This window comes from Bidens hawaiensis, unplaced genomic scaffold (assembly GCF_021521415.1).
Source record: "Bidens hawaiensis isolate Kalapana, Puna unplaced genomic scaffold, B.hawaiensis_p1.1 tig00021512_1, whole genome shotgun sequence".
NCBI classification, from domain to species: Eukaryota; Viridiplantae; Streptophyta; class Magnoliopsida; order Asterales; family Asteraceae; genus Bidens; species Bidens hawaiensis.
Window position 1 is genome coordinate 62549 of NW_027493346.1, and position 14073 is coordinate 76621.

General features: G+C 34.9%; 1 pseudogene; it reads right to left on the minus strand.

Moving 5' to 3' along the window:
- Positions 1 to 561: 561 nt before the first annotated feature.
- LOC143563746 (pentatricopeptide repeat-containing protein At5g62370-like) lies at positions 562 to 2031 on the minus strand (annotated as a pseudogene).
- Positions 2032 to 14073: the final 12042 nt, after the last annotated feature.

Genomic DNA, 14073 nt, shown 5'->3' on the forward strand with positions numbered 1-14073 from the left:
GAATAGAGAAATGGAATTGCAGAGAAAAGGAATTGGTCTAGAGAATGAGAATTGACTGTTCTGTTTAGTAGTACAGAGATTTCAGTAGAGAAATATAGCTGAGAATCATTTCTCTTGTTTGGTACATAGGAAATAAACAGAGAATTATATCAACTTTATCATTAGCACAAGTATTTTTTTCATAACAAATATTTATTAAAAAATAAAAAACATATAAAAAGATGCATAAATTCCAACCAAAATATGCATTGATCAAACCAATTCACATACAAAACATAGTTTTTAAGCAAAAAACATCAACCATAGTTAAAACCAATTCACATACAAAACATACTTCAACCATACACAACTATCCCATTGAACCATCGGTATACAACTCGACCATCTCAATTTTCTCTTCTATTGTCAACGCAAGAAAAGAACGTCCTAGATCCACATCTTTACCAATCAAATGAGCTGCTTTGAACCGTTTTTTTCGTAGTGATACCTAGTAAAGCTTTCAACTCATCACTAACCTTTTCATAGATTTCACGAGCCTTCATACCTTCTTTGCTAAGTTGTTCACCCACCATACCCTTCTTGACTAAAACACTTTACCAACGAGTTATAAGCTGAGATCAATGGCTGAAACCCAAGATTGATCATGAAAACCAAATTATGCAAAGCAGCATCACTTTTCCCTCCAAAACATAATCCAACAATGTATATACTATAAGCCATATTAGCCAAATGAGGTCCAGCTTCCACTATTCTGCCTAAAAGATGATCAATTTGATACTGAATGCTCTCAGTAGGTCCAAAAGAGGCTTTTGAATATAAAGGGTCAATGCCACAACCATATTTAGCAATTGCATGCAAAAACTTGAGTGTAAGATGAAGCTCATACCCTTTTGGACACTCTTTCATTAGTTTAAAAAACATAACTTGATCAGGAATCACACCAGAATCAAGCATCTTTTCGTACACCTCATCAACTTCAACCCTGTTCTCTTTAAAAAATGCAGGAACAATGGATGTATAGCAATGCACATTGGGTATCAGGTCTCTACCAGACATGCTATTCAGTAGGGCCAAAGCACTATCAACTTTATCTTCTTTACAAAACTTTTTGATCATAATTTGGTAAGTCAGCACATCAGGTTCAAGTCCCAACTTAATCATCTGCCCGTGTAAAATCCACATTTTATCAAAAATCCCACAATTAACAAACCCTTGCATCAATGTATTATAAGTATAAGTATCCGGCTGACAACCCATCTTAAGCATTCTATAAAACACTCTCATCCCCATTTGTACTTTCCGGTTTTTACAGTACCCGTTAATAAGACTAGTATACATAACCTTATCAACAAAGAAACCATACGACTCCATTTCCATACTCAACAACTCAGCCTCTTCAACTCTCTCCATCTTACAAAAACCAAACACAAGAGACTTCCACAAGTGGCAAACAGGCGGTACGCCTCTCTCACGCATTATATCAAACACTTGGCGGGCTTCATCAACATACCCTCTAGAAGCCAATCCAGTAATCAACATATTATAACACGAAACCGCAAGCGAAATCCCAGCGTCATTAATCCTAACACAATACTCATACGCATCAAGAAACCTATTCTGGTCAAACACCTCTTTAATAAGCTCCGAAAAGACACTTACACTAGAAGACGATTTCAACTCAACAAGATTCCGAACATGATCGTATTCGTCTTTAACTTTCCCCAATTTACAGTAACAAATCATCATGGAACCTAATAACGAAGCATCCGGCTTAATCCCTCGTTTCAGTATTCTATCGATATACAAATCTTCAGCTACACGAATTTCACCGGCATTCACTAGTCTAGTAATTAGGGAAGAATAAGAGGGGAGTTCGGGCTCGACGCCTCATGAGACGGCAAAATCGATGACAGAAAGCTCATCGGTGACAGTCGGGGAGTGTAAAATAAGGCGTTGGATTACGCGTTGGGCGGCGGATAAAAGCCCTCAGTTAATTAGGGATTCAGCAAGGGAGAGGAGAATTCTTTCCATTTCTCAATTCTCCGCTTTTTTTAGAGAAACAAAATCAGAGAAATGGAAATGGTTTATTTCCATTTCTCACCTCTTTCTTTCATAAACAAACAAGAGAATTCTTTCCAATTCCATTTCCCACCCCTCAATTCCCTCTACCAAACACCCCCTAAGAGTTTTGGGTGAAATGACTATATTGTCCTCCCTATATCTATTTTAATATAGTATATATATATATATATATTAGTGATAAGATATGTATATTAGTAATAGGTTAAGTGAAGAAATGATCGAGAGAGTATTTTCACAGAGGTTTTACTCAAAATCAAAACTTAAATTAACAGGGTATGGACCACCCTATGTATAGCCAATGGAACCAATTCCTTACACATTCCGTAACGAATTGTATCCAGTTCGTTAACTTATAGACTCAAAAGGAAAGCATAACAAATCTTCGATTCGTTATGCCCCCATTTGTCAACATTCCATGGCGAATGGGAACATACATAACGAACGAGACTTTACATTAGACGAACTGGCTAATTCGTTAAACATCCTTAACGAATAAGCCTTACATTAACGAACTAAAGTAAATTACATAAATTCCATTAATATTAAAATATTAATAAATTACAAACGATAATTACAAAGACTCGAGACGGCGAAACCGTGCACTAACAGATCTAACTATACTATTAAACCAATAAACTTTAAGTCAACTTGGTCTATTCCTATTGGTTGTTTCCTAAGCTTTCCATCTATATCTACCACTTCTCTAATTTTCATTTGAATAAAATAAATCAAAATTAAATTAGAATTATCTACAATCAATTCTCTTTAATGATTAATAATTATAATTATTGTTAGTGCACGGTTTTGGTGTCCGTAGCGATCGAATAAGTTATAGGCGGTTTAGTCTTTGTATTTAACGTATATTGTAAATAGCCTATAAATAGGGAGCTCATGCTCATAATTTAGTAGAGAACTTGTACATAGTTTAAGTTATTCTCTCCATAACTTATCTCCACCATAATGTATTTACTCCATATTTATCAATAAAGTATTATATTTAAAGTATCGATTTCGTGTTGATGTATCGTATTAGCGGCTAGATCTTGGTCTCTATGACGTTCTCTCAATTGGTATCAGAGCTGTTGGTGCTCGTTTTACACTTTATTTGGTGTTTTAATTATTTCGTTTTTGTTAGTTTTCGGTTTTGTTTGGTTTTGAATCAAGTTGTATTTGATTTGGATGAATTATGGACGAATTAGGTTGAATTCGTGTTGATTAAGGTATTGTAGAGGTTCGGTTAAGAGGAATTGAGGTTTAGATTGGATTTGTGTGTTTTGGATTTGGATTTGGATTTGGTTTAAGTCCAAAACAGGGGTGTGTTTTTGGTCAAATTGGATTGGTTATTGAAGTTAATCGATTACGAGATAATGTGTATTGGATTCAGAATTTGATTTCGAGGATTTTGATTGGTTATTTGTGCGTTTTAGTTGAGAAACGAAGTAGTATTACAGATTTGGTATTGTTGGGTTTCTGGGTTTGATCTTCAAAATTTCTGGAAAACTTGTTTGAAAATTTGAAGATTTGAAGATGAACGTAATTCGCTATCTTCTTACTGGTGATTCGCTTTATGTTTATCTGTGATTCATTATCAATTTTGCTACTTCGCTATCTAGTTCGTTAACCGATTCGTGTGACACATGTTCTTCTTGGGATTTGTGTCATAACAACCTTTGCCACGTGGCATAAGGTGTCAGAGTTTGTTACAAACGGTTGTAACAACCTGATTCGCTATAGTGTGATTCGCTAATCCACTGTAGCTGATTCGCTAAGCATTCCTTAGTGATTCGCTAAGTTTATGTTGGCGATTCGTTACTGATTATCATCTGATTCGCTAAATTAATCCTTTGTAATTCGTTTGGTCAATTCGTTAAGTTGACTTGGTCAATTCGTTTGGTCAATTCGTTAAGTTGACTTGGTCAATTCGTTTGGTCAATTCGTTAAGTTGACTTGTGATTCGTTAAACCTTTATCTCATTCGTTATCTGTTTCGCCATTTGGGTGATTCGTTAACCTTATTTGTGATTCGTTAAGTTGACTCGTTAAGTTGACTTTTGATTCGTTAAAACACTCACCTCATTCGTTAAGATACTTCGTTACTGATCAGTCTTAATTTCGTTAAGGATTGATTCGCTATAACTGTTCACAGTTCGCTACAACTGTTCACAGTTCGCTATAGCTGTTCACTGATTCGTTAAGATATTTAATTATTTGATTCGATTTTCAAAGATGGCTGGAAAACTTTGCTTTTCTGACGGCTTTTGTGTCTTCATATGAAAACTTAGTGAGTAGTAAAATTGCCACAAGTGATTTAACAGATGAGGACTATGATCAGATAGATCCAGATGATCTAGAAATCATGGATTTGAAATGGAACATGGCTATGATCGTTCGTAAAGTTAAAAGATTCATGCAGAGAACTGGAAAAGATCTTCCAGCTTTAAACAAGAAGTTGGGTTTTGACAAATTAAAAGTAAAGTGTTATAATTGTCAAGAATTTGGGCATTTCGCGAAGGAATGTGACAAACCAAGGAAAGAATACACTGGACCTCGTGGTCAAAGTCAAAATACTTCTACACCACAAGGAAGTGATGCTGAAAAGAAACCATTTTCTTCTACAACACAAGCAATGTTAGCAGATGGAACTGATTGGTCACAGCGGTTACTATGCAATGATGTTCAAGCAAATTTGGCTATGTTACATAAAGATTGTCAAGATGCTACTTGTAGTGAGATGTCTTCCGATAATGATTCTGGATCTGATTCTGACGACTCTTGAGACAAGCCTTCTGAATCAATGTTTGCTGGCATGGCTAAGATCAATGAGGTTAGTAATTCTCTTTCTACTACTTCATTTGTTAAAGCATCATGTGTTGATTGTGAATCTAACAAATCTAAGTTAGAAGCATTGAAAAATCAAAATGATAATCTTATAAGAGAAATTGCTTCTCTTAAGGATACTTATCGACAATCTCTTGAATCTCAAAGGAGATCTCGAGAAAAGATTGAAGCATTGTCGACAAGTAACCACGATCTCAAAGCCGAGTTATCTGTGAAAATGACCATTAATGACCAAAAGTTTCAGGAAATCTTGAAACATCGTTCTAAGCTAACTGAGCTTGAGAATGAGGTTCTTGAATTGAAGAACAAATTGGAAAAATTTAGGAATTCATCTTTTCTGTTGAATGAAATTATTGAAGTATATGGAAAACAAAAAGATTCTAAGAAAGGTATTGGTTTTGTTGAAATTCCACCACCTTTTCATAATGATTATAAAATTAATCCTTTTGCAAGAAAAGAAGAGGATTTGATTCAAAAAGAATCTGTGATTTCTGAAAAACCTAAATTGGTTAAACCTGAAATTGTCAAATCCCAAGTTGCTCCTCAAAAACCTCATGTGGAAAGTAAAAAGGTCTTTGTTGAAAATGTTGATAAAGTGATTATTGAAGATGTGTTTGAACCTGAGATAATACACAAGAATAAGAACATTCCTAGTTCTAATCATATTCTTTGCGAACCTCAAGAGTTTGAGGAAGCTGTGTATGGTTCATTCAAATCTCAAATGAACAAGGAAGAAACTGTGAAAACCAAACCAGTGAGGACAAAGAAGTCAGTTAAACCAAATATTTCTGACGAGGACTTAATGCGTTTCATTTATCCTCCGAGTTCTAAGTCTTCATCGGCTAGAGTTTTTAAGTTAAAGGGTAAGGACACAATGTTCACTGAAAAAGACATTCCAATCAGTATCATTAAACCTGAACTAATTGAGAGTGTTTTTGTCAATGAAACTTCAAAAATTCAAGAACTTGAACGTGTGTATGCTCAATCAAAAACTTCAGTTCAATCTGATCCATTGACTAAGGCAAAACAATTTTTAAAACAAGCTAAGAAGAACAGATACACTAAAAAGCTTTTCGAACTGTTCTAATTTAGATTTTTATTTAAAAAGGAAATCTGAATTATCTGATGAGTTTGCTAAGAGCATGACTAAAAATGTGAGTCATCATCAACCATCTGCATCATTTATTCCAATTACTTCTAAACATCATCATGTAGACATGCGAACTTGTTTTTTATGCGGTCAACAAGGTCATGTTGTGAGGAATTGTAGTCAAAAGAACTATCAGAATCTTCATCCTTTTATCAAGGACAAATCTAAGCCAATTCCATTGGTCAAGGAGATCCTGAAACGACCTGTGTCGTATGCTGATGATACTCATATTTTGTTCTCTGACGTGAATCCTTGAAAGGTTTTTCATATCAATGAGACACACGGTCAAGTAAAACCAAAATTCATTCCAACTGAACCTATATGTCAAAACAAGAATTCAAACATTGTTCAAGCAGCTTACTTAAGACGAAAGTCTAGGAAGCCGGTAACTTATTCACAAGTGGCTGAACAACAGTTGAAATCTGTTAAGTTTAATGATCAAAGAGAAAACCAAAGGGTGCCCAAGACCGAGGCCTGGGCTGCCTTTTTGAACTAATCACTTTTGTTTGTGTGTAGGGTTCATCCAAGACCATTTCTGGTGAAAACTGGATCATGGATAGCGGATGTTCTCGTCATATCACTGAAAATCTCAACCTATTAACTAACGTAAGAAATATTCAAGGGGGTTATGCAGCGTTTGCTGGGAATTTTGGGGGCATGATCACACAAGAGGGTGAAGTTTCAAATGGTCACATTACGTTTGAGAAAGTGAATTATTGCGACAAGGTTGATCATAACTTATTGAGTGTATCTCAGATTTGTGATAAAAAGTACACTACGATATTTACTGACAAAGAGTGTCTTATCTTGAAACCGGGTTATGTTATTCCCGAGGACATAGTTGTCATGAGATCACCACGATCAAATGATATTTATGTGTTAAATATGAGTTCTAAGATATCAACATCGATCGAAACATGTTTTGTCTCTAAAGCAACCGAGAAAGACTCGATTCTATGGCATCGTAGAATGGGTCACATACATGTCAGAAAGATGAATTATTTAATGGCAAATGACTTAGTTGAGGGTGTCTCGTTAAAGAATTTTAAGTTATCTGATCACTGCGTTGCATGCAAAAAGGGCAAGCAGAAGAAGAAGACACATCCCTCTAAGTTGTTGAATTCCATTGATACTCCTCTTGAACGACTTCATATGGATTTGTTTGGTCCAGTGAATCGTGCGAGTATTTCTGGAGACTGGTATTGTCTTGTAGTGACAGATGATTATTCAAGATATTCATGGGTGTTATTTATGAGTTCAAACGATCAAACACCAGTTTTGGTACAAAACCTTATTACTAAGATCGAATCACTGTATAAACAAAAGGTGAGGAGAATCCGAAGTGATAATGGTACTGAATTCAAAAACACTATATTGGATTTCTTTTGTATTCAAAAGGGAATTCACAGAGAATATAGTGCACCTTATGTACCTCAACAAAATGGTGTTGCTGAAAGGAAAAATAGAACTCTGATTGAAGCTGCACGTACAATGCTCGCTGATTCAAAGCTTCCTGTTCAATTTTGGAATGAGGCAGTGAATACAGCTTGTTATACGCTTAATCGAGTTCTAACAGTGAAACGACTCAAGAAAACAAGCTACGAGATCTTAAATAATAGAAAACCTAATTTAAAGTATCTGGAACCATTTGGGTGTCCGTGTACAATGTTGAAGAAAGATTCGGGTAAATTTGAAGAAAAAGCTATCGAAGGGTATTCTTGGGATATGCATCTCCAAAGAAAAGGGTTTTTAATTTCACATCTGGCTGTGTTGAAGAATGGTACCACGTGGACTGTCAAAAGTACACAACTCCATCTCAAGGGAAAGGTCCAGACTGGATGTTTGACTACGATAGTTTATTTAATTCTTTTACTCCTTCGACTGAACACATCGATGAAGATCTGGTTAAAGCATACTTTGAAGAAAATTTGAACATTCCAGGATTTTCAAGTTCTAATACAGTTCAAGTTCAACCAGATGCTCCAACTGAAGAATCTCAAGTTGTTTCTCCAGTTGCTATTGATAATGTTTCTACTTCTTCTGATGATGATCAAGCTGAAATTCAAGTTATTGATCTTGACAGTGATAATGATTCATCTCCCAAGTTGGGTGAACATTACACTAACTTATTTGATAATGTTGTTGTTCCTGAAAATCCCACTCTTCGGATTCATGGATATCATCCACAGGAAAATATCATTGGAGAACTTGATGTGGGCGTTCGTACACGTCATCAAGTTGCTTCGTCAAGTGATAATAACATATTGTGTGCTTACACTAAATTACATTCTTCGGGAATTGTGAATATTGCTAAATTCAATTGTTTTCTATCTCAAGTTGAGCCAACGACAGCTCGTAAGGCACTTGAAGATCCTTCTTGGGTAGAAGCTATGCAAGAGGAATTACAGCAATTTGCACGTTTGGGTGTTTGGGATTTAATAGACAAACCTGCTAGAGTCAAGAAAGCCATTCCGACTAAGTGGGTATTTAAGTGTAAGAAGGACGATCGAGAGGTGATTGTCAGAAACAAAGCACGTCTAGTGGTGCAGGGTTTTCATCAGCAAGAGGGTATTGATTACACAGAGGTATATGCTCCAGTTGCAAGATTAGAGTCGATTCGAATCTTCTTGGCTTATGCAGCTTATAAGAATATCAAGGTCTATCAAATGGATGTTAAAAGTGCTTTTCTCAATGGTGAATTACACGAGGAAGTGTTTGTTCAACAACCACCTGGTTTTGAAGATCTTGATTATCCAGACCGTGTTTACCGATTAAACAAGGCTCTGTATGGTCTACATCAAGCCCCGAGAGCTTGGTATGGCACGCTCACCGACCATCTGACTGATAATGGCTTCAAACGAGGAACTGTTGACTGCACTTTATTTCATAAAACTGTTGGTGACGATCTTCTTCTAGTCCAGATTTATGTTGACGATATTATTTTTGGGTCTACAAACGAAACATTGTGTAAGGAGTTCGTGAAGTCCATGCAAACAAAGTTCGAGATGAGCTCGATGGGAGAGATGAATTTCTTTTTAGGGTTGCAGGTTCACCAGTCTGCTCACGGAATTTTTATTCACCAGACTAAATATGTGAACGACGTCTTGAGCCGATTCAAGATTTCTGCCGGAAAAATCCCTTCAACTCCTCTTCCAGTAGGGCACAATTTATCACCGGATGAATTGGAGGATTCCGTTGATCCTACCCTCTATCGTGCCATGATTGGTTCTTTAATGTATTTAACGGCTTCTCGCCCTGATATTATGTTTGCTGTTTGTCTTTGTGCTAGGTATCAAGCAAGTCCACGAGTGACTCACCTAGCTGCAGTCAAGAGAATTCTTTAGTATTTGAGGGGAAATCCAGACAACGGGTTGTGGTACCCCAAGAATGATACTTTCATTCTTACTGCCTACTCCGACTCAGATTATGGAGGATGCAAGATCAACTTCAAATCAACGACTGCAGGATGTCAATTCTTAGGAAGCCGGCTTGTTTCCTGGCAGTGTAAGAAGCAGACAACGGTCTCCACTTCAACCGCCGAAGCTGAATATGTTGCAGCCTCGAGTTGCTGTTCCCAGGTTTTGTGGATACAACAACATCTTCGCGACTACGGTTTGAAGTTTCTTACTACTCCCATCTTGATTGATAATTCTGCTGCTATTAGTATCATCAAGAATCCCGTACAACATTCTAAAACGACACATATCGAAATTTGATATCATTTTATACGGGATTGCTATGAAAAGAAATTAATTGATCTTGAAAAAGTGCACACAGATTTTCAAAAAGCCGATCTATTTACCAAAGCGTTTGATAAAACACGTTTTAACTTTTTTGCTTGATTTAAACGTATTGAAGACCCTTGCTGATATCCTTAAACAAGGATGACTATCTTTATTTTCTGTCATATCTTTCTTTTAAAATTTATTTTGGTTTTAGGGGGTGAAAATCTAGAAAATACAAAAAGAGTGTGTTTTCATTTGTTTAGATAAAATCCAAAAATATTAAAAATTTTAAAATTCAAAAATATTGTGATTTCTGTCTTTTAATGTTTTTCTTATAAAGATTTAGAAAAACCAAAAACATTTTAAAATTTAAAAAAAAAAAACCAAAAAGAATGTGATTTATGTTTTGTACAGAAAAATCCAAAAATCCAAAAAGATTGTGAAGTTTATTTTGTTTATAAGAAAATTGAAAAAGACAAAAAAAATATTGTGTTTTTTAAAGTTTTGTATAGAGAAAATCCAAAATGATTTTTAGATTATTTTCTCGTTGAAAATTATGTCGGTTATTTAAGTTTGTGAAGCATGTTTGCATGTCCTGGTCCTATGATTCACTTGTGAATTAATGGTTAGCCATTTATTTATAAACTTAAGTTAACTAGGGCGATTAAATTTATCTTTTCTTTATTTTGTGCTCCTCAAAATTTTGTGTTTTTGAAGCAAAAAGAGAACATGATAGTACATTGATTATCTTGACCCCAAATTCAGCAAAAAGTAAGCTTAAAAGACTGTGTGCTTAATTGCATTGGTGCATTGGTAGGTCTTAAAACAACCCAGTAGAGTACAGTATGTGATATAAACATAAAGAAACGCCAAATTGAAAGGGGTGTTAGTCTCTAGCAAAAGTCTCGGTGAGGATGGCAGAAATGTAATAACCAGTCATACTCAAGCCTTATATTTGTTGATCACCCAAAAATCAAATAAAGCAAATAACAAGCGTTAAGATTCTGGACACTGTGAGTCTTTATGCGGCTTAACCATCTGGGATATAAGCATGAATATTTCACTCTCCTTCTAGAGCAAACCCAAAGTCATTAAACTTGATCACCGTTGTACTTCGTACAATTTAAATTACTGACTTGATCAAAATACGCTGTTAGTCATACAATTGTTCCTCCCTTGCGTGCGTCTTAATACCATTAAGAAACGGACCCCAGGGGATACAATGTATGTAAGCCGACGGATGGACTCGTGCATACTCACTCACAGTAAAGGAAACTTGATGCATTGCTCAAAATTTCTACAATTGGTATCAAAATTTTGATCAACAATATAATGGTTTAAGTCAAGTTGGGGTGATTTGGCAAAAATCAAATTAATCTTGAACCGTGATTAGAGGCTGATAGTTTCTGATATTTTGTGCTTTAATTGAACTATTTAATCATATCACAAAAATACTTGAATGTGTGTTATTAGATTTATGTGGACAACAATACCAATGACCGACTTATCGCCAGTCATAATATCGCTGAAATATAAAACTGTGATGGAAGGGCAATTTGGTCAATATGATTCTCTGCTCAAACTCAACAAAAATACAAAAATATGTACTGTTTTTGATAAAATCGTTGAAAAACAAAAAACATTGTATATTTTTAGCAGGACCGGATATTTTCTTTTGTAAATAAATTCTTTAAAATTTTTGCAAAATACCAAAAAATATTTTCGCCTTCTTTGTACAAAATACATAAATAATTTTAAGTTATGTTTCGGAAATCTGAAACATTCTTAACGTATTTGGTTGTCGGGATAAAAGGGTTTCTCGATAACCTAATTTATTTATTTATTTAATTCTTTAATTTATTTATTTATTTAATTCTTTAATTATTTCATTTATTTAATTCATTTAATTAATTAATTTAAAATTAAATAAAAGAGTTTATTTCGTTAGAATCCAATTCGTTATTTATGGATAACGAACTAGGTGATTCTTTAGCGAACTAGCTTCTGGTTCGCTAACCTAATTCGCTTCTGCGCTCTGTAACGAATCATCCCTTCGTTATGCATATTTAACGAATCATGACACGAATCATGTCTTGATTCGCTACCTTTAATTTAACGAATCATGTAGCGATTCGCCAACATAAGGTAACCAAAAGGGCTAATTCGTTAACTTTAAATTACACGAATCGTCTGATTCGTACAAGTGTACCTAGGGTTATGTGCACTGTTATATAAGACAAGAAAACGAACAGTCTTCCACTGTTCGCCTTCTTTCTTCATTTTTAAGAAACCTGTTCAAATTCTCTCTGAAATTTCGACTTTCTTGTTCGAATAATTCAAGGACATATTTGTGTTTCTAAGGTATAACTGATTATGGCGATATCATTTTCGTCAAAAATGGCTATGTGTTGATAGTTAAATTATGAAATTATAGGAGTTTATGGGTTTCTGGTATTTTAAAACCCATTTGTGTGTAATTTATGTTAATAACTGTATGTTTTTGATGTCATTTTGATTAGAATCATATTCCGATACCCTTGGTGGGCTTCAATCATCAATTGATTGTTGTTTGCCAGGTTAATTATTGTTTTGTGACATTGGTGTTTACTGTGAGTTCGTCTAACCTATGTACTTAGAGATTTTGAGTCTTAATCTCATTCATCTTAGATTACGAGTGTAATTCTGAGTACAACGAGCTCATTAGCATGATGATTCGACGATAGTTATGGCCTAATTGTTTCTGGGTTTATCTTGTTGACTATCTGTGTTCATCCTAATTTTGACCTTGACTTTGTTAAGTCAAAGAACAAGTCTTATTTATGACCATTCGTTAGCCATAGCGAATTGGAACTGTTTCGTATCCAATTCGTTAAGATTTTACATGAACTAGCTTAGCGAATAAGATGTTACACGAATCAGATTTTGATTCGCTTAAAATATAATGAACTAGTGTGTAGTTCGTCAAAATTAAATTGTGATTCGCTATGTTCAGTTTTTTAAGGTATTTACTTGATAGCGAATCGCCTGATTCGTTATCTCATTTTAACGAATCAGTGTGATTCTCAACGAATGACATTTATTAAAAAAAATAAATTAAAATAATAATAATAATAATAATAATAATAATAATAATAATAATAATAATAATAAAAATAATAAAATAAAATAATTTTTTTTAATAAATTAATTTTAATATTCATTTAATTTTAAAGGATTTAAATCGTCTAATACGCGTAACTAGATTAATTACACATATCTTTTGATTATATATTGCGATATCTATTCTCATATTCGGTTTTATTTATACAGTAAAACAAGGCTGATCAAGAACAACAAAATCAACCGCCACAAGAACAACCTCCACAAGAACAACCTCCACAAGGACAACCACAACAACAAGATCAACAAGCTGAAGTGATTTTATTATCGTTCGATAAGAAGCACAACATTTGTGCTTATGTTGAGCAAGATGTGACTGATTTGAGAATGTTTGGAGCTATGTTGACTTTCTTACAACGTTCAAAGATACACTATGCAATCACTGCTAAACCTAAATTGTATCTTAGTATAATCAGGCAGTTTTGGAACACGGCAGAATATGTTGAGGAAAATAATTGGGTTCGAGCTACAATTAATCAGATCCCTATTACGATTGATTGTTGAGGTCATTCGTCGGGTACTTCAATTTAACGATAATGATGATTACCCGAGTGAATTTGACAGGACATTGGTTAGGGGTTTATTTACACGTTTGAATTATGGGGGTGATATTCGTAAGTCTATGTTGAACAAGAATGGGTTGTGTCCACCACCATACAAGTATCTGCTGCATGTTTTACTTCATTGTATGAGTGGACGTCACGGTGGTTTTGATGAGTGTAGACTAAGTTTGCAATCGGCATTTGTTTCTCTAATCATAAACAAGCCCTTCAACTATTCAGAACTCATCTTTGATCATCTGAAAGAGCAAGTTCAGCAAACTCTACCGTCAAAGAAGTTCTTGATGTATCCTCGCTTTTTGCAGCTAATTATTCAGGATTTGATACCGAATTTGGTGATTGATCGATCGTTGGTGAACGATGTTCTTGATATGGAACATATGAAAGCTGAAACGGTGCATCATATGTTAATCTATAGAAAAGAAAAGCCACAGGATAAACGGATGATTGGTCATATAATCAATCCGGATTACGTATATCCTCCTAATGAGCGCTGGATCCACGATGATTCGGATTCCGAGCGTGAAGGGGGAGAAGGTGGGAACAATGATGGTGGAGAT